This window comes from Zonotrichia leucophrys, chromosome 5 (assembly GCF_028769735.1).
Source record: "Zonotrichia leucophrys gambelii isolate GWCS_2022_RI chromosome 5, RI_Zleu_2.0, whole genome shotgun sequence".
NCBI classification, from domain to species: Eukaryota; Metazoa; Chordata; class Aves; order Passeriformes; family Passerellidae; genus Zonotrichia; species Zonotrichia leucophrys.
In genome coordinates, this window is record NC_088175.1 from 7,520,250 (window position 1) to 7,543,764 (window position 23,515).

The following is a 23,515-nucleotide window of genomic DNA, read 5'->3' on the forward strand; positions in this document are numbered from 1 at the left end:
CCTGGCACAAATTGTTTGCCCAATATCTTTACCTCAGGTAAACATTGCTTTAGAGGCTGCAGCTGTGTTATGCAATGGAGATAGGTGGGGACAGTTTTTCCTTCTGCCAGCAGTAGAAAGGGAAAGTTGTTTTGCCAAGATAAAAGTGGGATTTTCTCTTATAGCTGGGTGCACAATATAACATCCCTTTTTCAACTTTGTTATCATTGGCAGCTAGAGGTGGCTGGAGCTCTGCTCCTGGGGGGAGAGATGGATGAATCAGACAAGGTTTTCAGAGTGCAGCATTTTTGACCGGGTTTTGGACAGATCCCTGTTCTCCAGGGGCAAAGGACGACACAAAATGGGCTCGACATGCACCTGGGTCAGCACAGCACGCAGGGCTGCTCTGAGTGCTGGCTGTGCCTGCCCCTCCAGCTGTGACCCTGCCCGTGCCTTGTGCTGCTCCTGCCCCTCCACTGTCATCCTGCCCGTGCCTTGTGCTGCTCCTGCCCCTCCACTGTCATCCTGCCCATGCCTTGTGCTTCTGCCCCTCCAGCTGTGATCCTGCCCATGCATTGTGCTGCTTCTGCCCCTCCAGCTGCCATCCTGCCCCTCCACTGTGCCCATGCATTGTGCTGCTCCTGCCCCTCCAGCTGCCATCCTGCCCCTCCACTGTGCCCATGCATTGTGCTGCTCCTGCCCCTCCAGCTGCCATCCTGCCCCTCCCCTGTGCCCATGCATTGTGCTGCTCTGCCCCTCCAGCTGCCATCCTGCCCCTCCACTGTCATCCTGCCCATGCATTGTGCTGCTTCTGCCCCTCCAGCTGCCATCCTGCCCCTCCACTGTGCCCATGCATTGTGCTGCTTCTGCCCCTCCAGCTGCCATCCTGCCCCTCCACTGTGCCCATGCATTGTGCTGCTCCTGCCCCTCCAGCTGCCATCCTGCCCATGCCTTGTGCTGCCATCCTGCCCCTCCAGCTGCTGTCCTACCTCTTCACTGCCATCCTGCCCATGCCTTGTGCTGCCATCCTGCCTGTGCATTGTGCTGCTCCTGCCCCTCCAGCGGAGATGCCACTCCCAGCTGTGTCCTTGTGCTGTCACTCCCTCCTGGCAGATCTCACCAGGGGTTTGCTGTGCTGGGGCTCTGCTGCTGGCTGCCTGCACAGCAGATCCATCCCCAGATGCCAGCAAGGCTGTTGGAGCTGAAATGAGAGCAGGGGCTGTGGTCCCCATGGGCCAGTGGTGACACACATGTCCCCACGGTGGCAGGGGCACAGCAGGGCTGCCTGGAAGAGCCTGGCAGCTGCCTCTCCCTGTGCCCTGGACCTGGGGGACACCCAGCACACCCATGGTCTGCAGGTAATAAAATGTTTTGTGCTCTTGTGCAACAGGCACACTGGCAGTTTGTGGGCCTAGGGGGAGGGTGAAGAGTTCAATTTTGTATCTGTTCTTCTTGTCCTTGGTGATGTCCTTTATGGGCCAGACATGTGTGCATCATTTTAGTATCATTCTTTCTGATTCACAGAAGATTTTAAAAAGTCAAGGATGACCCTGTAGCTGTGGTAAACTCCCTGTGATAAACTTTCCAAGGGCCTTGTGTACTCAAGGCCCTGTGGCTTTTCTGGTGATTGAAAATCCATTTAGTAAGTGTATAGTACCTTAACAAGACAGTTGTTTCATGGAACCATGAGAGTATTTGTAAAATATTTGGTTGTTGTGCTTTTTAAGTTATTGTCACTGAACCTGTGGTTCTGGTGTCTCTGTATTTCAGTATTTAAAACAATGCCAGTAAAAGCAAAAAAAGAACCCAAAAAGCAAATCTTTGCCCTTTGTCCACTGCCTAAATCAAAAGTAATTACCCAGAGCAGAAGTATTCACACTTCATTATATGAGGACTGACTTTTCCAATTGAGGAATCGTGAGATTGTGAAGAAAATTCAGTTCAAGGATGAGCCCAACTTGGAGTCTGTTAAGTAGTGTCTGTCATCTTCACTTCTTCAGTCAAGCTGCATTAATCTGTCTGAAAGCTCATATTCCCAAGGGCCACCCAGTGCTTGCTATACTGTGGCAGTGACCTGAAGGAGAGCATGTTACTTGTGTTATTTTGAAGAAAAGCCGAAATGATTTTTTTTTGGCTAAGCAAAAACAGCAGTGAAATCAGCAGATGAGTGCTAGAGAATCCTAAGCCAAGAGGCACTTTATCCATTGCCTCCAGCCTGGACATCCCTCATCTCTGTATGTCATCATGCTTGTCCAAAAGACCCATTACCCCTTTGTAGGTACACAGCTCATCTGGTAATAATGAGACATGGGTATTCAAGTTGGCCAAATTCATCCCTGAGGTCATTTCAGATGACTCCAGAAGGATTAAAACAGGACTGAATTTGCTCCTGGAATCTTTGTGTTTGCAAATTAATTTCTGTGAAATCTATTTTTAATTATGCTGTACCTAATTATACCAGATTTACTATCACAAGGGAGAAATGCTCTAGTGTCCAAAACACACAGTATTTTCTGATCTCCAAAGTAGAGTGAGTATGCCCAGCCCCTTAGATTAATCTTGCATTGATGCTGTGTGTGACATGTGGTGATGGATATATCCAAAATGCACCAGTATAAGGAGACAGGAGATCACAAGGGATGTTTGGGGTTGGTGAATGTGGTCTTGTGCCATAGTGAGCACTCACACTTCACGCCGACTGCCTTCTGAAATTTTTGTTCCTGCTGATTTTATTGCAAGGCAAATTATATTCCTGAATCTCGTACTTTCCTTTCTATTGTGAATGTCTTCAGATTTAGTCTGTGTTCGTATTTCCATCTCTTTCAGTTGCTGAACATTTTGCCTTTCCTGCCATATTATTGCCCCAGGCAAATGCTGCTGAGTCCTGGAGGAACACAAGTCTGTCGGTGTGAATCCTGGGTTCTGATATCATGATGTTGCTTTCATCCTAACAGCAACATCCCACCTCATGATATATGCTGTGAATGTCACAGGCAGCCTTGCAAAGTGAGCCCTTCAGCTCCCACCTGGGAACCTGTGCTAATGCATTACTTTAGAAGAAGACCTCTATGAACACAGTCAAGGACACCTTAAAATTCCCACTTGGTTGGTACATTTATAGAGAAACATATTTGGGGCAGCCTAGGCTCACAAAAATGTAGTGTGGCCCCTGTGGTGTGCAGGGTGCTGCTGTGCCTGGCAGCTCTGTGCTCAGCACTGCTGCCTGTGAGCAGGACATGGCCCTGCCCTGTGGGCTGTGCCAGGCAGGGGAGGAGGGGCAGGGAGGAGAAAACCTGCTGCCTGAGGTGTGGGGCTTAGGGGTAGGCAAGGAAAAGATGCTGCTCATGGCTGTGCTGAAGGCTTGTGATGCACAACTGTGATCCACAAAGGCATATGGAAGTATGATTGACTCTAGGCAATGGCTTTTTATCATTCCTCAGGTTACTGAGCTGTTCAGCCAGGGTTTAGCACTTAGCTCTGCTGGAAGTTTTGCTTAGCTGGTATGAAATTTATTCAGATTTTGTGTCTTGATGGGGAGGCCCAGGTCAGAACTTGGGGTGGGGAAGTTGTACAGCACCACTGGAGCCTGGGAATGCCAGACTGGTATTCAGAACTTCACTGAGCTGCGTGCAAAGTGCTGTAAGTACTGTGAAGCACACTGGAAGTCCCAGATTTGTTAATGCTGCAGGGACAGCAGGTTTGCTACCCAGTGTGGCTGGGATGCTTCCCTGCCTGAATTGTGCTGTGGAACACCACAGTGCCCTTTCCATTCCGCTCAGCCGAGTATCCTGCGCTGTGGAGGGGAAGAAGCAGTGGGGAACCATTAGCTCTGCTTCAGTGATGAAGCACCAGGCGTGTGGTTTCACAGGCAGCTTCCACTGACCTCGTGCTGGGCAGCTGCCAAGGGCTGGTGCTGGCTGCCCATGCCCAGCTGCACGTCCCCATGCCTGGTGCCAGCCCCAGACAGGGATGCTCTGCGTCACCAGGTCATCCCAGGATGGCACTGGGAAGCGCTGCCCCTTTAGGCAGCTGCCTGTGCTCGGGTGGGCACAAAGGCTGAGGCTTTGCCCATTGTTAGTGGCAAGCTTTTAAGCAGAATGTAGGCTTTCCAGGTCCTAGGTCCTTGGCTCCCTGCCTCCTCCACACTCCAATTCTTGCCCTTTTTGCAGTCACTGTTACAGGATTCCCCAGATCTGAGGTCCCTAGGCAGCTCTGGTATCTTCTGTGACCAAAACCAGCCCTTTTATGCATTGAGGGAGTAAGTAGGAATGTTTTTATTCTTGTGATACCTCTTAATGCATTTTGCTTGAGGAAGTGTTTGTTAAAAGGGTCGAGTAGGGTTAGAAAAGATAAATTTGAGCCTGTGGGCATTCTGTGGCTTGATGGGCATGAAGCTCTTTCTGTTTCTGCCTCTGTCAGGGGCTTGCAGTGCCATCATGTCAAAGGCTGGCACTGGCTACTGCAGCACCATCAGGACTTGCTTTTCTTCTCCTTCTGGCAAGCAATTTCCTGGGAAACCATTTGTATTTTTTAACTAATGATGACTAATACTTGAGAGTGGGTATCTGAGCAATGCAGGAGAGTGCCTGGCTGAGGTCTCAGCCCTTACTGTCTGGGTTTTGTGCTTGTGAACACAGCCTTCCCTAAAAAGATAAAAAAGCCAAAAAGTGCTTTAGAGGAATCCTTTCATTCCTCTGTTTGAGAGTGAATCATTCTGAAAATGAGTTCTCTGAAAATTCTCATCTCAGTTTTTGTTGAGGCAAAATTGGGTGATAAGTAGTTTTGGGGGACAAACAGAGAAGTTTGGGAGTCCCATGTCTCTTCTGGGACGGGCACTCTTTGTGTGTGTGTTTTGTCCCAGCTCTGGGTGACAGCCAGATCTCCACCACGTTCCTCCTTCAGTCTCTTGCGTGTTTACACAGATGTAGGGACTGAGGACACATATCTCCATTCTTCTGAGGTTGTCAAAAGCAGGTCTTGGCTCTTGGTAGCAGCCAGGGATGGGTGGAGGACCCCTGGACTCTGAGGTTGAGGTGTGGATGAGCCTTTGCAAACATAACCCCAAGCAGTCCCATTCTGGTTGCTGCAAGGGGAGCAGCAGCCCACAGCCCGGACACTGCGCTGGGCAAAGTCCAGACAGCTCCTTGGAGCCTCTCGCACAGCTCAGGGTGATGGAGTAGCCTGACAAAGCAACCCAAAATGAATCTGCTCTGTGACATGTGCAGCTGGCTGGGCAGAGCTTACCGGGAATGAAGCTTTTGCCTCATGCATGACGTTTTTGAGCATCATGTCGTGTCTTGTGTATTGCTCTGCTTTGGCCTGTGTGTCCTGCTCTTGGGTGCTCATGGAGCCTCCAAGGTCTGAGAAGTCTCAGAGGTCTCTGTTTAATTTAATTTTTTTTTTTTTGTTAAATTATTTATATCCAGTTGCAGCCTTCCTCTTTTTTCCTCACTGCCTTTCAGGACAGCACCTGCTTCCCTCCTAAAGAAGCCATTAGCGTGCATGCTCCGAACCAAAATGTTAGCTCAGCTGTAACAGATGGATGGATATGGGCATCATGTAGCAACTTAATGAATAATATCTATCACCTAATTTCCCAAAAGTTGGCATGTAATGAGTCTGATGCTGTGATTATTACCTCTGTAAATCATGACTTTAGGATGCTGACAGTCCCTCCTGCCCCAAGGATACGGGGCAGCCAGGCAGTGATGTACATTTAATTGCTGATGTGTTCAGGAGCTTGCCATCGCCTCTGAGTTATCTTCTGCAGCACAGACCCTGTACAGATTAGTGTGGATTGGAGGGGAGGGAGCTGCTGGGTGCATGTGTGTGTGTTTGTTCCCTGGAGCCAGCTGCTGGAGGTGCTGTGGGCTGGCCAGAGTGGGATGGAGGTGTGACTCCCAGGCTGGCCTTTTTGGTCTCTCCTCAGGACTAAAGAATAAGGGGATGGAAATGGAGATTGCTCACAACTGTGTAGAGATGTTTGTTTGTGGTGAATACCTCTGTAGACAGAGGACTTGACCTACCAAACACAACCTTGGCTTCAAGGATGAAAGCTGCCAAACCTCTGCCCAAACCTCCTCCCACTACAGGAAATTTCTGTCCCTGATTTCTTCCTACCACAAACCACGTCTGGCCATAAAGCAGAGCCAGTGCCCATACTATAGGCTCTTAGCTTGCTCATGCAGTTGATTCCTAGCCAGGGGAGGCATCTCTGCTTGCAAGGCCCTCCCACACCTTCTTGTTCTTCATCAATTGATTGTAAAATTATTATTCTGGTGGGCTTTTAAGGTGTCTTTCATTAGATCCTCTGCTATGACAGTTGATAGGAATGTGGATGAATCAGATATTGGAACTGACCCCTGGAAAGCAGCCACTGCCAGTCTGTCTGCCTGTGCTGCTGGCTGATGCTGCTGTTTGCTGTGTTGTCTCCCCTGCTTGGGTACTTCTACATGTTTGTTTAATTTCTCTTTTCCTTTTAATTCTGCCCCCATCTCATGGTGTGTGGGTGAGTGTGGTTATAGCTGGCTGCATGTGGGGCAGAGCAATGGATACCCTGATGCTGTGGTCCTTTCCTCCACTGCAGTGCCTCTGAACCTTACCACCTCTGTGATAAGCAGAGGTGAAAATAGCCTGGAAACTGTGACAATGGCTGCTTTGGGTCAGACTGAGGATCCCCCTGGCCTCATGTCCTGTCTCCAGTAGTGCTCAGGGGAATAAGAACCGGGGCAAAGTGATGACCACGTATGGTGATGGGTTTCCCTGTGATGCTCTCTGTCACCAGTGGTTTGCAGCTCAAGGTTTTCCCAGTCCAAGAGTGTTACCTTTGGGTTTGGTGGCCCCTATGCAGCCAGCACTGGCAGTATTACAGCTGCTCTCAATTCCTGCAGCTCAGGCCCAAAGCCCAGATGCTCACCTGGTCAGTGGGGAGCTGTGCTGTGGCTGTCTGGGTGATGTGAGCCATAGCTCATTTCCAAAGGCACTGAGTGCTCTGGGCTGCATGGTCTGGGGCTGCTCAGCCATGTGCTAGTGTCTGTGTTTCAGGGGGAGCCACTGAGGGGCTGGGAGAGGAGACCCACAGTGCTGATGGACCATGTCTGGTGCAGGGGGTGGCATGCCTGAATTAGCCTCTCCTCCCTCTGTCGTGTTGGCTTGCACAGAGGTGACCAGTGTCACCCCAGATGGGTTAGCTCCCACAGTGCTGTCACCCTCATCTCACCCTGTCCTGCAGGGCTCCCTGCTGGAAGTGTGGGCAGGTTCTGCAGAAGGAAGGTGAGGATTCCAGCAGCCTGTGGATTCCAGGGCCACGGGGGCACATGCAAATACCTCTGAGAGCTCATACTCTCAGGCATCTTTTTACAGCCAAAAGATGCCCTAGAGCATTTCCTTGGTTTCCCTTCTTCCCCCAAGTAAGCAAACACCATTCTGCCAATGTTTTTTGGTGTTCCCATACCTGCTGGAAAATTCCTATCTGCTCAAGCAAGGCTGCTTGTGCTGACGGATTTTCTTCTCTTTAGCTCTCAGCAGTGAATTGGCTGCAGTTGGTCTGAGTCTGTTGAGCCTTTTTGTCGCTAAAGACATTGTAGTGCTTATGGCATTACTGGTTACATAAGATGCCTGTCTCCAAGGGGCTTTGCTGTGGCAGGATGCTCCTTTAGGGTGAGGGAAGAGCCTACCTCAGAACAGGGGGACATGAAAAAAAATACACATATGTGCTTGACTTACTTGAACTTAACCCACCCTGCAGGAAAACGCAGATTTTGGAGTTTTCATGCATTCTCTCTGGCTCCACAGATTAGAAGGGGACCGTGGGAAAGCTGCCAGGGCTTGGAGATCAATCCAGCCTTTGTAAATCCTTTCATCTGACTGGCGGCTCCGTACAATTGAGTATTACCCACTTTATTATTGTTGGCTGATTAAATTCCTGTTGGTCAACACAAATAGTGCTGTGCAGGCTGTGCCTTCATGGGATGGAGATTGGCATTGCAAAGCACTTCCTAGAGAAAGGCAGGGGCAACCTGTCACTTAAAACCACATTCAGAGGGTGTTTGGCAGCCACGGGGAGGAGGGGGAAGAACAAATCCTCCCATGCAGGCAACTTCCCAGGCATTTCTCACATGCCTGCCGAGGTTCAGTTGGCAGTGAGGGAGTGTCAGGTTGGGTCTCCACTTTTCTGGCAGCAGTGGGAGCAAGCAGCCTCAGCAGGGATGCACTCACCAAGCCCTGTGTCTGCAAGGTGGGGGAGGTGTGGTGTGGGGTGACTCCAGCCTGTATAACCAGGATTAATAGGATGAAATTAGGTGAAGGAGAAAGTTGTCAGGAAATGTTTCCTCAAGGTGAAAGCTATTAGGCTGCAGCATAGCTTCTCAAGGGAAGCAATGGGCACTTACCTACCTGGGTTGTGCTTAAATGACAATCTGAGAAAAATCTGTCTGTGGGGAGGAGATGGATGTTATCAGTGACTTCAGGGGCTCCAGGGAGATGTGACTGCTCCCCAGGGACAGTGCATTTCTAGGAGGGATCGGGGGGCTGCAGGGTCTTCAGCTGAGGTTCAGGTTGGGCTACTGTCTTCCAAAGCAGGATGTTACCAGTAAGCCAGCAGCTGGGACTTGTCCTGGTGCTAAAACAGCACCCCCTAATTTTTTTGGTCTTTCAAAATGCTATTTCTATGTAATGCCTGGCTTGTAAGAGGGAGGGCACAGAACATATTTCTCAGGAGTGGGAGTAACTGGCAAACAAATAATTTGGGAACCTCTGTGCTAGATGACCTGAAACATATTTATGCTTTTATGAATGGTGTTACTTTGACCATCCATGTATTTTTACATCACTGTCCTTGTGCCTGAACCAATGAAACACCCTTTATCTTTGGGTGAATGATTTGTTTCCCATCTCTGTGCAGCATACACCCCTAGAAAATGAACCCACCACAGAACATGCACTTGAAAGCCAGCAGGCAGAGGTGGATCCTGTGTGCTGCTGTGTGGTGGGGCTGACAGTGAGCCATGAAGGCTGCCTTGGCCCAAGAAAGCACATGTCAAAGGCTGCCTGGCCTAGGAGAGCCATGTCAGCCTGCCTGGCAGGGAGCCCTCAGCAGCCAGGCCCAAGGGCTGGAGAGAGGGGCAATAAACTGGTTAATAAATAACAGGGAAAGCTGGCAGTGTTGCATAGTTTTAGTTTCTGCATGCAGCCTCAGACAAACGTGGCAAAGGTTTGCACAGGCCTTTGCAAAGTTGTGTGAGCCCTTGGAGGATCAGGAGGTCTTTTCCTGCACTCTGATTCACTGTGGGACTGATTTTATTATCCCCAGGGGCCAAATGAGAGCTTGGGCTCTCCTTGGCTACCCCAGGGCAGGTGATGGATGGTTCAGTTCCCTGGTTTGCTGTCATCCCCAGGGATTTTTCCTGTGGGGTGCTGCCAGGACAGCTGCCCTGACAGCCAGGGTTGCTCAGCATCCCCTGTAAGGGGCCAGTTTTGGCACAGATCAGTCAGATTTGTAGTGTACTTCCCTGAAACTCTTGGCTCAGGGTGGTAGTGAGGACAAGAGTGAGTTACAATTATTAGGGAAACTTATCTGAGGATAGACTTGCTGCTTCTCCTATTGTTATTTCAGTAGCACTGTACTATTAACTTGTTTTAAAACAGGTTTTGTTCCCTTGTCTCATTGTTTCAATCCAGCCCAGTGATACACTGTAATCTGTGCCTCCACCTTGTTTCTACTCCCATCAGACACTGTGCATTATGAAATTCTTAGGTATGCATTGTCTAGCCTTTCTTTCCAGGCATGAATTATACATTTGCAGTATTTGGATTCTTAAGCCATACCCTGTGTCACTTGCTTAGGTATCTGGAGTTCTTGTTCTGCTCAGTTCTGGGTTATAGCATATTTTTGGTTGGCCCACTGCTGTTCCCAGCTGGTCCTGACAGAGCCCATGCTGTTTTGGCATAGCCAACACATTCCACTTGACAGCCCTTCTCCTGTTTAATTTCCTCTTGCTGACTCCCACGCCAGGAAAGGGCTGCAGGTAGGAGTAGGGGCATTGCTGTTTACCAAAACAAGGAATTTCCCTCTACCCTCAGGTGAGAACATAGGCAACAGTCTCTGCTCTCTTTGTGTAATTTGATGGCATAAAGGGGCTCCTCTGTGGCACAGTTGTTTGTGGTTTTTTGGTTGAAGTTTTCTCAGGTGAAAGCTGGCGGGGATTGGATCCATGCCATCTTCCAGCTTGACACTGAAGTACAGTGAATAAAGTGTGCATACTTTATCATTTTTTATGTGTGGCTGTTTGTCCTGACTGTAGTGAGTCCCTGAAGATGTTTAGGATGAAGCACACCTTCATCTCATGATCTCACACCACCACTGGATTGTGTTTATCACAAACCAGTTAAGTTAGAAGACAACTGTAATATGTAATGTTTAACTATAGGCTGCAGTAGGAGAGCGTGAAGCTGAGGGGGTTTCTGCTGCTGGATGGGAAGGAGGAACTGGGCAGGGGAAGAGAAAATAAATTCCTCAGAAAAACCCCAGATCACAGGGGAACAGTCTCTTCTGCTCTGCAGCAGAGTATTTCTTCCCAAAACACTGGGTCTCAGGGAGAGGCCAGCACATTAAGCCAGCAAACTGCAAAGCACACAGAGAAATCCCAAACTGAGCTGTAGGTGAACACTGGAGTCTTCCCAGGTGCCCATCCTTGCTGGTAGGAGTCACTGACTCTACAATTGCAGTTATTTTTGGCAAGTAGGACTGGGTGTGGGGCTTCTGCCTGCAGTTTAGCAAAGCTCCATATCCCTGGCCACAGAAATTTGTGTCTTTGACACGTTCATGTACAATCCCCAACTCCAGAAGAGCTTAGTGTGCAGGGATTTAGACGTTTCCTGGTGATGGACTCACAGCTATTTTAGGATTTCTCCCCTTTCTCTCTGAGGGCCTGACTAGAAATTTCGTCCAGAGCTAAAAATTGCTTGAAACTGAGTATGTGGGATAATGAAAAAGAAAAAAGCTCTTTTGATAAAATAGTGTTTTCCTACCAAAAGCTGCTTTACCTAAAGTTTCCCAGCCAGCCCTCACCCCAGGTGTGGCACTGTGAAATGAGGCATCTCCCTGGCCTCTTGGCCAAGAGCCCTCCCTGCCAGCCCCCAGGTGGGAATGAGGTTTGTTGCATCCTGTGCAAAAATGCCAGTTACAACTGGGTAAATGCTTTTTGCTGCAAAAAGCATTTGCACCTTTTCTACCTTGCACTTCTTTAGGCTCAGGGAGAGAGCTGGGGGCAGACAGTGCTGAGGTTAAAGAGGAGATGTAGGGCAGCCTGTGAGGGGGGGGATAATGAATTCATGGGCACATGGAGACCATTCAGCAAGCTCTGGGCTCCTGTGGGGCCCTGGGTGGAAGGACTTTGATCTGACTCCAGCCTTTTCCCAACTTTGAATGGTTCCTGCTCTCAGCCCTGCCCTCCCTGCAGACAAAGGCGAGGGGAGCAGGGAAGAGGAAGGGGGGCTGTTTACCCTCATCAGAATGGTCGAGTGGCCTGAGTCAATACAGCCTATTTTTCATTAACCTAATCATTAGTTTTTCCTCACTGCCAATTAAATTTTTCCTGTCAGTACTCAGAAGGGCATCATTTGAATCTATGAGATTTTTTTTTAATTTAATAGGGAGCTTCCTGGACATGGTGGGGTTATTTGAGGAGTGGAAATGAAAGTTGAATTTCTGTCTGGATGGAAGAAGATTTTTTGAGTTTTAATTATCACGCAGCTTGGATTCCTGACGGTTGAGGACTGTATTGGAAAGGCTGGCTTCCATTGTGTGGAGTGGATAATTATGCAGCCCTCTCCTAGGCTCAGTGCATTTATTGTCCAGAAGAATCTTCCCAAGCAAAAGGGGGGAGCAGATTTACAACCCAAAATGCATTTTTAGAGCCTGCAAAACTTTCAACTTGATGTTTGCAAAGGGAAACTTCTGCAACTATTTGAGATTTTGTTTACCCTTTTAACAAAATAACCCCCATCAATTAATCTGGTAATCTGCCTTTCCCCTCACAGGTTGCTTAGGAAATAGTTTTGTAAACTAAGAGAGCCCTTCTGCAGCTGGACTGCTTTGTGCTATCAGTTTCTAAGCAGAATTCCTGGCAGTGGGAATTTCTGCATAAAATCTACTGTTCCATTTGTATGTACAGCATTGAATAGAAGATTTACAGCCATCCAAAACTTGGAAGTGTTTCTTACCTAGGAGGTAATGTTAATCTATCCAGGAGAACGTGTTAAAGGATTCAAAGAAACCAAAAATGCCAAAGCAAAGCTCATTTACAACTGTTCTTTCACAAGCCTTTGGATTAACCTCGTGTCTTTCTCACTGGGTTTTGAACCATGGATAGTTTGAAGTTTGCCATGAAAATGGAGACATTTCAGCAAAGGTCTGGTCAAATCTGGGGAAGCTTTTGGAACTGCAACAATCCCACCAATCCTCCAAGGGTGGGATGAAATCTGCGTGTGTTTGGGTGGGATCTGATCTGGGGGCAAACATCCTGTGCAATTTTGATTAGTGTGATGAGATGAAAGAGAAAAATGCTCATTGTGGATGCTCGCTCTTTTTCTCCTTGCTGAGAAATGGAGCAGCAATAGTGCAAACTGGGGACCAGGGAGGAGATTCTGGAAGCACTTGTGCTCATTTCAGTGGATTTGTGAGAGATAATTTAGCAGGACAGCTGTGCATGCAAACATTTGAGATAGGCCTTATTTCCAGAGCTTTCTGACTGTGACAGGGTGGCAGAGGACTCTGAACCCAGCTTGACTTTCATTTGCAATTCTTTTTTGTTTGAAGTTCTTTTGGCATGAACCCAAGAGGATTTGGGCTTCTGCTAGCTACGTTCCAGTCTGAAAAGACCACGTGGTTGTTTTGGGGAAGTTAGCAACTTATGGTGGGGTTTCTGGGTTATTAAAATAGCTTAAAACAACCCAGTCTCCATTTCCCACATCAATTTTCAAATCACATTCACTTGTGCTGCCCAAAGATTCATAGACAAAGACTGCTGTCACCCTCTCCAGCCCTTTCCTCTGACAGGGTGCCTCCAAGCCTTGACCACAGTTGGACTGTCAGTGCTTCTGAGGCTGCTTCCTCACCCACGTGGTTTCCTGGCATTCTCCAGCTTGCCTACATACACTGAGCAGCCTCTTTTTTAAGCTCCTTCAGCTAGAGACCATATGTTGTTACTATAGTCATACCAAGCCTTGTGCACGTTGGCCTTCTGTGATTTAGGACTGTGAATTTATGTGGAAAAGCTGGATAACTCTTAAAGATAAAAACCCTCTTTTTTGGTGGGGAAGTACTTTTGAAACCTCTGTCTGTATTTTACACAGCCATCTGTTTCTAATATAACTTTTTTTATTGCAAACATCCCAGTAGTGTCAGAGAGCCCTACCCCAGCACTTGTTCTTCTCTCCACAGTCTTTCCAGCCCTCTTTTCTCCTTTACCAGCCACTCTACAATTAGGTGAGACTTTCTGCAGGTGATGGAACCAAAAGTCATGGATGGTTTCAGATTGCTGAATCTGACAAGACAACAGAGGGATTTCATTTTTTGCCTTCAAGTAACTCATGATGTTGCTTTCTGGAATTAAAGTGAAACATCCACAGTTTTTCCTTATGTGATATTGCACAGGGTAGACATGGAAAACAGGGTTGAAGGGCTCTCAGTTTCACCTAAGCAATCCCTTTGCCCCAGGTCAGACTCGGCTCTATCTAAACTGCTCCTGACAGATGTTTGCTTAACCTGCTTGTGAAAGTCATCATCAATGGCAATTCCACTGCCTCCCAAGGCAACCTCTTCTACCCTTAAATATTGCTGATATTAGAGACCTTGCTCTTCCTGGATGGAGATGGAGTACAGTTTATTCACTTTTTAATTCTTCTGGCAATCATTTACATGTTTGAGTCGTTTACTTTATCTATGTTTGGTCTTTTCTTCCCAAGGCTAAGCAAGCTGGATTCCTTCAAGCTCTCCTGCTAGACTCTACTTTCCACACTCTGATCCTCCTTATTTCTCTCCTGAATTTTTTCCAAATAGTCTGCATGAGTCTTGAAGCGTGATGCCTAAAAGTGGACACAGATCTGTATCTGAGATCTTTAATAGCACTGGTAAGGGAGGATTATTTCCCTTGTTTACATACAGGTCTCTTGTTTCTGCATCATGATACGATCTCAGATATTGTTTTCAGCCTAACAACTGGTTCGTGCGCAGTTTACAAGTTGCAACAGTCTCCAAGATCCTTTTTCTCAGGACTGCTGTGTGCTGAATGAGGAATCAAAGGATGCTGCCATGAAGGTTTGGGTGACCTTGGCAGAGGCTGTGAGTGTGGCATGCTGGCAGTGGGATGGACTGAGCCTTTGGTTGATGCTGTAGAGACAGGGAGAGCAGCTACCTCAGCAGTACCCAAAGTCAGGCAGGAAGGGTTGGGTTTTGGCAGTGGCAGAGGGGAATTGAGTAACTGGATTGATACAAACAGAATTGAGTACAGACTGTCCCATAGGTTTCAGGGAATTTCCCCTGGGACCATGCTCTCTTGCTGGCTTCTAGAGGCTGCAGTGTTCATCAGTGCCCCCAAAAGGAGATTGTGGAGCAAAATGGGCCACTCTTGCTGAAAGATCCACACTACCCCAAATGTTGAGTCCTTTGTAGCCAGTGGAAAGACACTAATCGGCTTTGGGGCTTTTTCTGACCTGGTCACGTGATTGTGCTATCAAGATTAAAGCAGCACGAGGAAGGAAAAGAGGCTTAAACAGCTGAGGGTGCCTGGCAGGTCATTTTAACCTTTTCATAATCATTAAAGCTGCAGAATCCCATTAGCAGTGAGTGACTTGCAGCTTCTCTCCTCTAACAAGCACTGGTGACACAACTTTCTGTTCACCTCTGTTTTCCCCCCAGGAGAGTGCGACCCAGCTGGACCCAAACATTGAGCCAAGTTTGGCCATTCCTTCATGTGGTTCAAGGAGTTTGTTGTACCAAGGAGGAACAATCCAAGGGTCTATCAAAAGCAGAGGATTTATCTCTCAGTTTCTAAAATTAGACTCTCTTGGAAGGTCCTGCTCAGGCCATACTGTGGTAGATGAGCCCATGTCCATCTGTGGCTGTAGCAGAGAGGTACAGGATAAGGAAGATTATGATGATCTCCTAAGTCACTTCTTTGGCACTGGTCAGTGGGCTACGGCTTTATTCTGCTGGATTGGTGACAGCAGAAGATCCTGCACTGCTACAGGGCAGCTCTGACATGGGAAGCAAAGCTTTTAGAGTGAAGCTGTGTTAACTAAGGCATGAGGCCCTCAAAGAGCCTCTAGTTTATTGGTGTTACTCATCTTGTCCTCTCTTGGAAGTTTTCATGAGTGCAGCATCACGTCCAGTAGTCGGTCTGGTCCTCCTCTGTCTTTCTTTCAATTTCTTTATCTTCTTTTGTCTCCTTCATATCATCTGGTAAGCTCTAGTGTAGAAATTCTTGCCCCACAGTGTCTGGAAGACAGGATCACTCTGATCCATTTGAAACCTGAACATTGTTATACTTTCCTTAGAATTGTCCTTTCTGCATTCAGGCAGAAACTATTGTGTACATCTAGTGGTTGCACAGCAAATGGCTTCTTAAAGAGGCCAAGGAGACCCTGAATTCTGCCTGGTGTCAGTGGGCTGTGATGGGTGTTTCAGGTATTACAGCACCTGGGATTGATCTGGAGAGCACCTGCTTTCTCAGACAGGGCAGGCTTCCATGTACAGGGAGGGAGAGCACTGCAGGGGATGCAAATCAGCTTTTCTCTGTTACATGTACACCAGTCAAGGCTGTCTGGCTGTGCGTGTCTTGGAAATTAATATTTCTATCACTGTGTTTGCTTATTTCATCTAATTACAGTCTATTCACTCTTGACTGAAGGCTTAGTCTGAGGCTGAACCATCAGAAACTCACACTGATTTTTCTCGGGGTGATACCCACAGTCAGGCATTAAACACAACTTGTAAAGCAAACACCTTTTTTCCTTGGCTGTTTACCTTCAGAATTTCTGGGGGAACAGCAGGAAGGATCTCCCCAGGAAGCCTGGCTGGGCGGCAGTGACTGGTGCCAGGGCTGAGGCAGTCTGTCACACAGGAGAAGCCTGGTGAAGGTGCTGTCCTCTGCATGCAGGCTTCAGGAGAGCGCTGGGGAGCAGCACTGGGGTCCCTGCCCACTGCCAGCAGCAGAAGAGCAGCTCCTGGTTGTCCCTCAGGAGGGGGAAGGTGTGGTTTCAGATGACAGGACTGGGAGGAGTTTTACCACGTTCCTGTTTGGCAGGTTTTTCATGGTTGTGAGGGTTAGACCTCGGATGCAGATGTTCTCCAGTGGTGGCTGCTGTTCTGTGCTGTGATAGAGGGACAGCCCCCACAGAAATTGTCATGTCCACATCACCCAAGCAAGGAAGGGGAAACTGGCAACCACCATGCTGCAGCACATGGACACACTGCTCCTTCCCTATCAGCCACCTCCTAGTGAAATCCTGATTTCAGGAGCTCCTCAACTGTTGGGAGTCATTGTGGGCAGATATTTTGCTGTGTGCAGAGATGATGTCATGGCTGGGAGTCACAGTAGTGAGCTGTAACAACCAGGGTCAGGAGAGACCTTACCAGACTCTTGCAGACCAGCTTGAGGCTGCTGAGCACCCTGAGAGGTCTAATGAACTGAAACTGAGTCAGGAACATGCAGTCTTGGAAACCTTCAGAGCTCGTAGTTAGAGGCTTGCTATGAAATGTTAATTAAATAGCTGCAGCAGCATATGTTCCATCCTGCCAGAGCTGCACGCAGCCATGTTTCCTATGCATAGCCAGTCTTGTTAGAGTTAAAATGCGTGTTATTCTGAGACCATATTTCTTTGTTATTTGTGATTGGACTGGCTGCACCCTTCTCTGCTGTTTTGAGTGGTGTTTGAGTACCTTAGCTATGCCTGAGCTGTCACCTGCACCTTGAAAATGAGACCTCATCCTACCAGGCTCATTCAGACAAATGTTATTGTGGGTGGCTTTGGATGCTACAGATGGGCCTTTTATTTATTTAGTGTAGTCTGAGGCAGTGTCTGTTCAGTAGATGTGCTGCCCCTCAGCTATGGAAATATTTAAGATTTGGCCTTAGTTCTCTTTCTGTGATTGCATTCCTGCCACCTCTAACAGTGGCTGACAGAGTGCAGAGGAAACTTCTCCCTGCACAACACACAGTGAATGAGGTGGTGGGACAAGAGCTAGAGCAGGTTGGTGTGGTTTGCTTGCCGAATATCTTACAGAGGTACAAAACACTGGGAGCTTCTATTTACCATAGACCTTGTTGTTGTATGTTCTCTTACCACATCTCAAGGGAGACCCCAAATTGTGACTAAGATGCTGCTGGAAAGGCATGGGATTTGGAATTAGCAGAGTATGATATTTTGGACATGATGATCACGAAGATGTGAGGATGATCAGGGAGCTGGAACACCTCTCCTCTGAGGAGAAGCTGAGAGAGTTGGGGTTGTTCAGCCTGGAAAAGAGAAGGCTTCCAAGGAGTCTTAGAGCAGCTCTTCAGTCCCCAAAGGGGGCTATGAAAGAGCTAGAGAGGAACTTTCTACAGGGGTATATAGTGATAAGGAGATGGGTTAATGGCTTTGGACTGACAGAGGTCAGGCTTAGGTTAGGTATAAAGAAAGAAGTTTGTACAATTAGAATGGTGAAATGCTGTCACAGGTTGTCCCAGAGAACATCCTTGGAAACATTCAAGGACAGGTGGATGAGGCTCTGGGCAGCCTGATCTAGTTGAGGATGTCCCTGCTTGCTGCAGGGCTGTACTAGGTGACTGTTCAAGGTCCCTTCCACACAGGTTATTCTGAGATTCTGCACCATGGCCAACCAAAGAGCATTCCCTGAAACCTCTGGTGGTGCCATAGCAGAGGGCAGCACCTGTGAAACTGCAGGAACTCAGCTTTGGCTTTGTGGTGCCCCTGCTCGCATTTGAGCCATCCACTGACTTCAGCCTGTTGTGAAATCTTGCCTTGCATACCAGTCTGAAACAGGACATTGGGACTGGGGTTTTCTGGTAGGGACAGAAAGATGGGAGCTGCCTAGGAAAAGCAAAGGTGGTGTATTTGTCCATCTCTCCCAATAGTTTCCCTTAATGACAATATTCAAGATGTGTGAGTTTCATCTGCTTTCCAAGTGCTCTGAAAGAGTGCTGTTGCTTTAATAAATCATCTTCTTTACAAGATGTAACCACTGGCCATTTTTCAGCCTGCTTGTGTGTGTCAAGAAGCAAGACCAGTAGAGCACTGCGAATATGAAATATAGTAGGGAAGAGCAGAGATGTGATAATGAAACTGCCAACAAACAGCAAAGTGTTTTATTGAGCACAGGTGAAGGCCTTCTTATGAGATGATCTTTGATGGAAGGAGAGGAAGAGAAAATGTCAGCATTCTATCATGCAAAGAAGGCAGCTGGCAGAGCATCATTCCTTCGTGTGCCTTTCCTCTGTGGTCTGGGAGAATCCTTTAGGGATGCTGCCTTTTATGAGGATAGGAGGAGCCTTGTTTGCAGGACATTGACAACATGTAGCTGTGCTTTGCTGTCATGAATCAAGCTTAGTTAGAGGAGCTCCTGGGGAAGAAGTGCATGGAAGCAGAGGGTGTCCAGCCTGGCTGCTGGGTGTGTGGGGCACCTCTGAGCTGCATGTGGGGACAGAGCTGCAGTGGGGCACCATGCCCTGGCCTGCCAGCCAGCACTCCAGCTGGGCTCTGTGTAACCTGTGCTTTCCAGCAAAAAGGCAAATCAAGTGTTGGAACCCAGAACATCCCTCTGGCTGTCCTGAGCAGCCCAGATCCCTGCCAGGGGGCTCAGAGACCCTGGCACAGAGCCCAAGGTGCCCCTGTGGTTTTGATTATGACCCATGGAGCAAGTTACCAACCTTAAATGAAGATCTGCAGGTCATGACAGTTGAGTAGAATGATAGTGAATTTATCATGGGGTGAAAAAGTAGATTGGGGGGTTTTCTAGAATGGGCGTTCAGGGGGCAAGATGGAGGGATCTGGGCATGTCCAGCCTTTCTCCTTCTTCTCTTGGCCTCCATCTTCTGCTGTGATGTTGGCACTTAGAGATTGGTTTAGCGTAGAAGCTCACTGTCTAACATAGGGGATGGGTATTGGAAAGTAATTGTAAACATTGTATACATAGCTTTTAGTATAAAAACATAACACTGCCCCGAGGGCAGCCAGAGTGCCTGGACTGTCTGGCTGAGTGGACCTCAGCAGGACAGGAGAAAGAATCTTATAGATAAGAGACAATAAACAACCCTGAGACCGAGAAATGAAGAGCCCTCACTCTTTCTTCGAGCAACGGGCTGGGAAAAGAGACTTTCTAACTTATCTCAGGGGTCACTCTGAGCAGGCAGAGATCCTGAGACAAAGGGACAAATCAAACCTCAGTGGGGTGCTGTGGAAGAGAACTAAAGCTCTGTTAGTTCAAGTCTGCTTGTGTCCTTTTGTTTGCTATTGCCCAGGCTGGGTGTAAGGACTGTCCTGCTGGGAATGAGTACCATCAAAGGGCTCTCAACAATTTTCTCATCTCACAGACACCTACATTAACCTTTTTTGACATCTCTGGTGTGAGCTGCCCTAAGTAAAGGGTAGTTTTTCCTTATATTCATTTAGGTGCTAGCACCTCATTATGAGAAGGTCTTAAATAAAAGTGTCTCAATCTCAACCTTGCAGCTACCACACAAACCTCTGCTCTGCATTACTGTGGTTGGAAAAGTGGCATGCAAGGAAATGAAACCATTTATTTTGCTGCTGTCAAAATAAATGTGTAATTTATCATATTTACCCCTCTGCCAGATTCCTCTGAAATCTCAGATGAGAATTAGAAAGGCTACAAGTGTCTTTTAAAATTATGCTGTTCTGTGCTCTGCAGGATGCAAGATTGTTCTGTTTGTAAAAACAATTTCTAATTTATGTTTTTACAAAGCTTGAGGAGCCAGGCAGTTCCCTGCTCTCCAAGAGACCATTGAGTTAAAACAAGGTAGACTGATTTGTCTTGCCTGCATTTAGCTGTAATGAGTATTAAGTGGTTTATCTGTGTGGAGAAAAGTTACTCAGCTAGATTACACCCAAGCTGAATTACATCCCATTCCAGATGGAGTATGTTTTTTAGAGCAGTAAATCTTGAGGAGGGTGGATAATAACAGTAATGCTCCTTCCTGAGCTGGAGTGCAGCTCGTGGACATAGTGTGGGGAGCTCTACATCCAATTATTTTTCCCAAGGCTTTGTAAAGGAACAGGACTTGAGGTTTCTCAGCTCTGTGAACAATTTAGCTTGCAGAATTTACATGGTGCAAGTGAGGATGGCTGATGGGGATTGCAGTTTTCCCTGTCGTGGGCAGCAGCCTGGCAGGGCACGTTCAGCCTCTCCCCAGCTTCCTCTGCTGTGTGATGGCTGCCACAGGGAGGGAGGCTGCTGAGTGGGATGTGAAATGTTGTGATGGGAAATTTCCTTCCCTCTGGTGCCATCTGGCCCACTGAGGCACCCACTGCTCGTGCAGCTGCTTCTCATGGCCCCAAGGGGTAACTAGGGGAGGATGTTGGCCCCAGTGGCATCCCAGGCAGCACAGTGCCAGAAAGGTTATCCTTGCCCACCATGCTGGTCTGGCCACCAGCAGGGCACCATCAGGTGTGAGTGGACTCAAAGTCAGTGCCATGAGGTGTGGCTGGGTGGCTGTGCAGGGTTACACTGCTCCAGGGCATGAGTCTGGAAGCTGCTGCAGCCACTGAGGAGGATGCTTTGGGGCTGGTGAAGGTGGAGCCCTGCTCACAGCTTTGGCACAGCAGTGAGGACCATTTCTTTGATTTCTAATGAAAAGGGATGTGAGGGTCTGATCAGTCAGTGATCCAGCTCTGCTGCATGTCCTGGATGGTCAGTGAGGCTGTCCTTGTCTCCTGGCTCTGAGGGAGGCAGGAGAGGATGGAAACTCACTGATAAGAGAAAGGTCAGAGGCAGAAAAATGTTGGGAATGTGTTTCTTGATATAACATGGGTGAGACCTAGCCTGGAGTTTCACTGCTTAGCCTGGCAGTGTTACTGCCTGCTGTTGTGAGAGTTTTGAGTTTTTTTAGAACTGAGATCAAGATGCAAATGGTTCATCTGGCACCTGCCTCAACACAGGCAGGTCCAGGAGATGGAGGTGATTCCTCTCTGAGGGCATAGCAAAGACTGGGATGTGCTCTGAGCACTCATTTGGGTTTTTCCCTATTTTTTACTGCGTATATTTTATGTTTTCATAGGATGCTTTCTGGCTGAGGTCAGACATCAAACATGATTTGGGTTTGATCAGTGGTGTCTGAAGAATTCTAGCAGTTCTCAGGTCAGGCTTTCAGAGCCAGTGGTGTGCATTGGCTCTTGAGTATGCAGGGTTTGCCTTCCCAAGGAATATCCTTTTTTTTGATAAGGGATATGAAACCACAGAGAGGAAATAACTCTCTATTTCCTTTTCTTTGGCAGTCATGGTCTATTTTTTTCATCAGCTAGGCAGTCAGTCCTGGTAGCATTCAGGGCGTGAACATGGCAGCTTGTGTTACCCTTCATCCAACTAACTTAAATTCCTTGTAGCTGCTGGCACAATGAGGGTACTGGTGGAGCTGGAATGCAGGTGGGAGGGACACCTTATCTGACCAGATCTGCCAGTGAAAGCTGTTTTATTCAGCACACAGCCAGTAGTTTCTGGTTGTCTTCAGACAGAGATGGAAACTGGTTTTGGAGCTGTTTAGCCAAATGGGTATTGTTGTACTGATATTAGGGGTAAGTTAACAAAGTGTGATGGCCTGGGGCACAGAGGAGGTCAGACCAAAGAATCCATGGTCCTCCTGGCTTTGACAATCTCAAACTCTCCTTGCACCCTGCTGGAGGACAGGTTCATTACTAATGCAGCAGGTTCTTCAAGCTGATCCTGAAATCTTGTTGCATTCAGCACCAATCTGCAGCAGCATTCTGCTCACCACCCTTAGATGTGCATGGATAATGCTGTGGTGCAGAGGTCTTCACAGGAAAAGAGCTTTAGATTGATTCTGTAAGTGCTTGGTTTGCTCTCTCCTCTGACCTGGAGACTCCCCCATGTTGGGGTGGTTGTTGGGCTGAGTTTGTGCTCCCTGCAGCTCAAGCTGGTGTTGCTGTGAACCTTGTCACCACTTAAGCTGTTCACTGAACTTACATAGCTCCCTACAGTGTCTTCTTAACCTTTCTCATGAGGACTTGTTTGGATTTCCTGGGTTTGAACAAAGCATAATCCAGTCCAAAAACTGAGCATTTTTCCTCTGAGAGTGTACTTTAGATGGGCACTTGACTCAGATCCATCCTGCTGTTCCTTTGTGTGCTTTGGCACTGGTCTGTTGGCACTTCTTTGAGCATGTTCCAGTTTTTCCCTTGAGTGGCCAAGGCAGTGTCAGTGATTAGCTGTGGCTCCCCTGCTGGCCCTTCTGCTGAGGGGCCAGAGGAGCATTCAGCCTTAGAGCTGAGAGCCTTTGGCAGCCACAGAGGAGCTGTTCAGCACAGAGCCAGCCTAAACCTCACCCCTGTGCCTACTGAGTGTTCCTGTGCCAGAGCTGCAGCCAGAGGTTCCTGCTCTCTATGAGGGGCTGATCCCAAAAGCTGCTGGTGCCACAGCATCACAAACCTCACCCCTGTGCCTACTGAGTGTTCCTGTGCCAGAGCTATACCCAGAGGTTCCTGCTTTCCATGGGAGGCTGATCCCAAAAGGTGCTGGTGCCACAGCAGCACACCCCACTGGCACTGGGGCCTTGTGTCAGCGCTGGGTCCTTGCCCATTCATGCTCAGCAGGAAGACCTGGGATGGAGCAGTGGCTTCTGCACTCACACCATAATAAATGAGATGAGGGAAGTTATAATTTTGCACTTATCAGAGCCCCTTTAGCAGTGTGGAAAATGTTTGGAGTTTTTAATATATTTATGTTTCAAAACTTTTCCTCCTGCTGTGACAGCTAATGGCCTCTGCTACTCAAATTACAAGTGGAGGAGAAATTTTGCAAAGATACAATTGTATGGGAGGAACTCATCAAGCTGTAATGAGAATGGAGAAAAGCTTGTCCCAGTGTCCTTTATTTTCTTCCGCGTGAAATTTTCAGATGTGTTTCTTCTAGGCATGGTTCAAAACAAAAGCCAGATGCTTTGGAGAGCACTCAGCCACCCACAGAGCTCTCCAGTGACTTTGCTGTGCCAGGCCACCCTGTCTGGTGCTGCTGCAGTGCTAAACTGGCCATTGCATTCCTTCAGGTTGAATATTACCATTTTATGTGAGGGTATTCCCTGTTTTATTGTCCTGCTGTTTTTCTGGTTAGTGTCACGTGCTTCCACTGGAAAAAACAGATGTCCTGGGCAGGCACTTGCTGTGTGTGTCAGGCTGTGTGCATGCTGCAGCTCTGTGGCCCTGCTGAATACACTTCTCTCCCTTTTACAGCACTGGGAGCTGTGGCACTGACCTCCTCTTAGAGCTGTGCCAACAGCTTGGTTTT

General features: G+C 48.0%; 1 protein-coding gene across 1 annotated transcript in view; it reads left to right on the plus strand.

Annotated features, from left to right (window-relative positions):
* Positions 1–23,515, plus strand: part of CCDC85C (coiled-coil domain containing 85C) — a 111,544-nt gene that overhangs the window by 44,356 nt on the left and 43,673 nt on the right. The gene's annotated exons all lie outside the window — the stretch shown is intronic.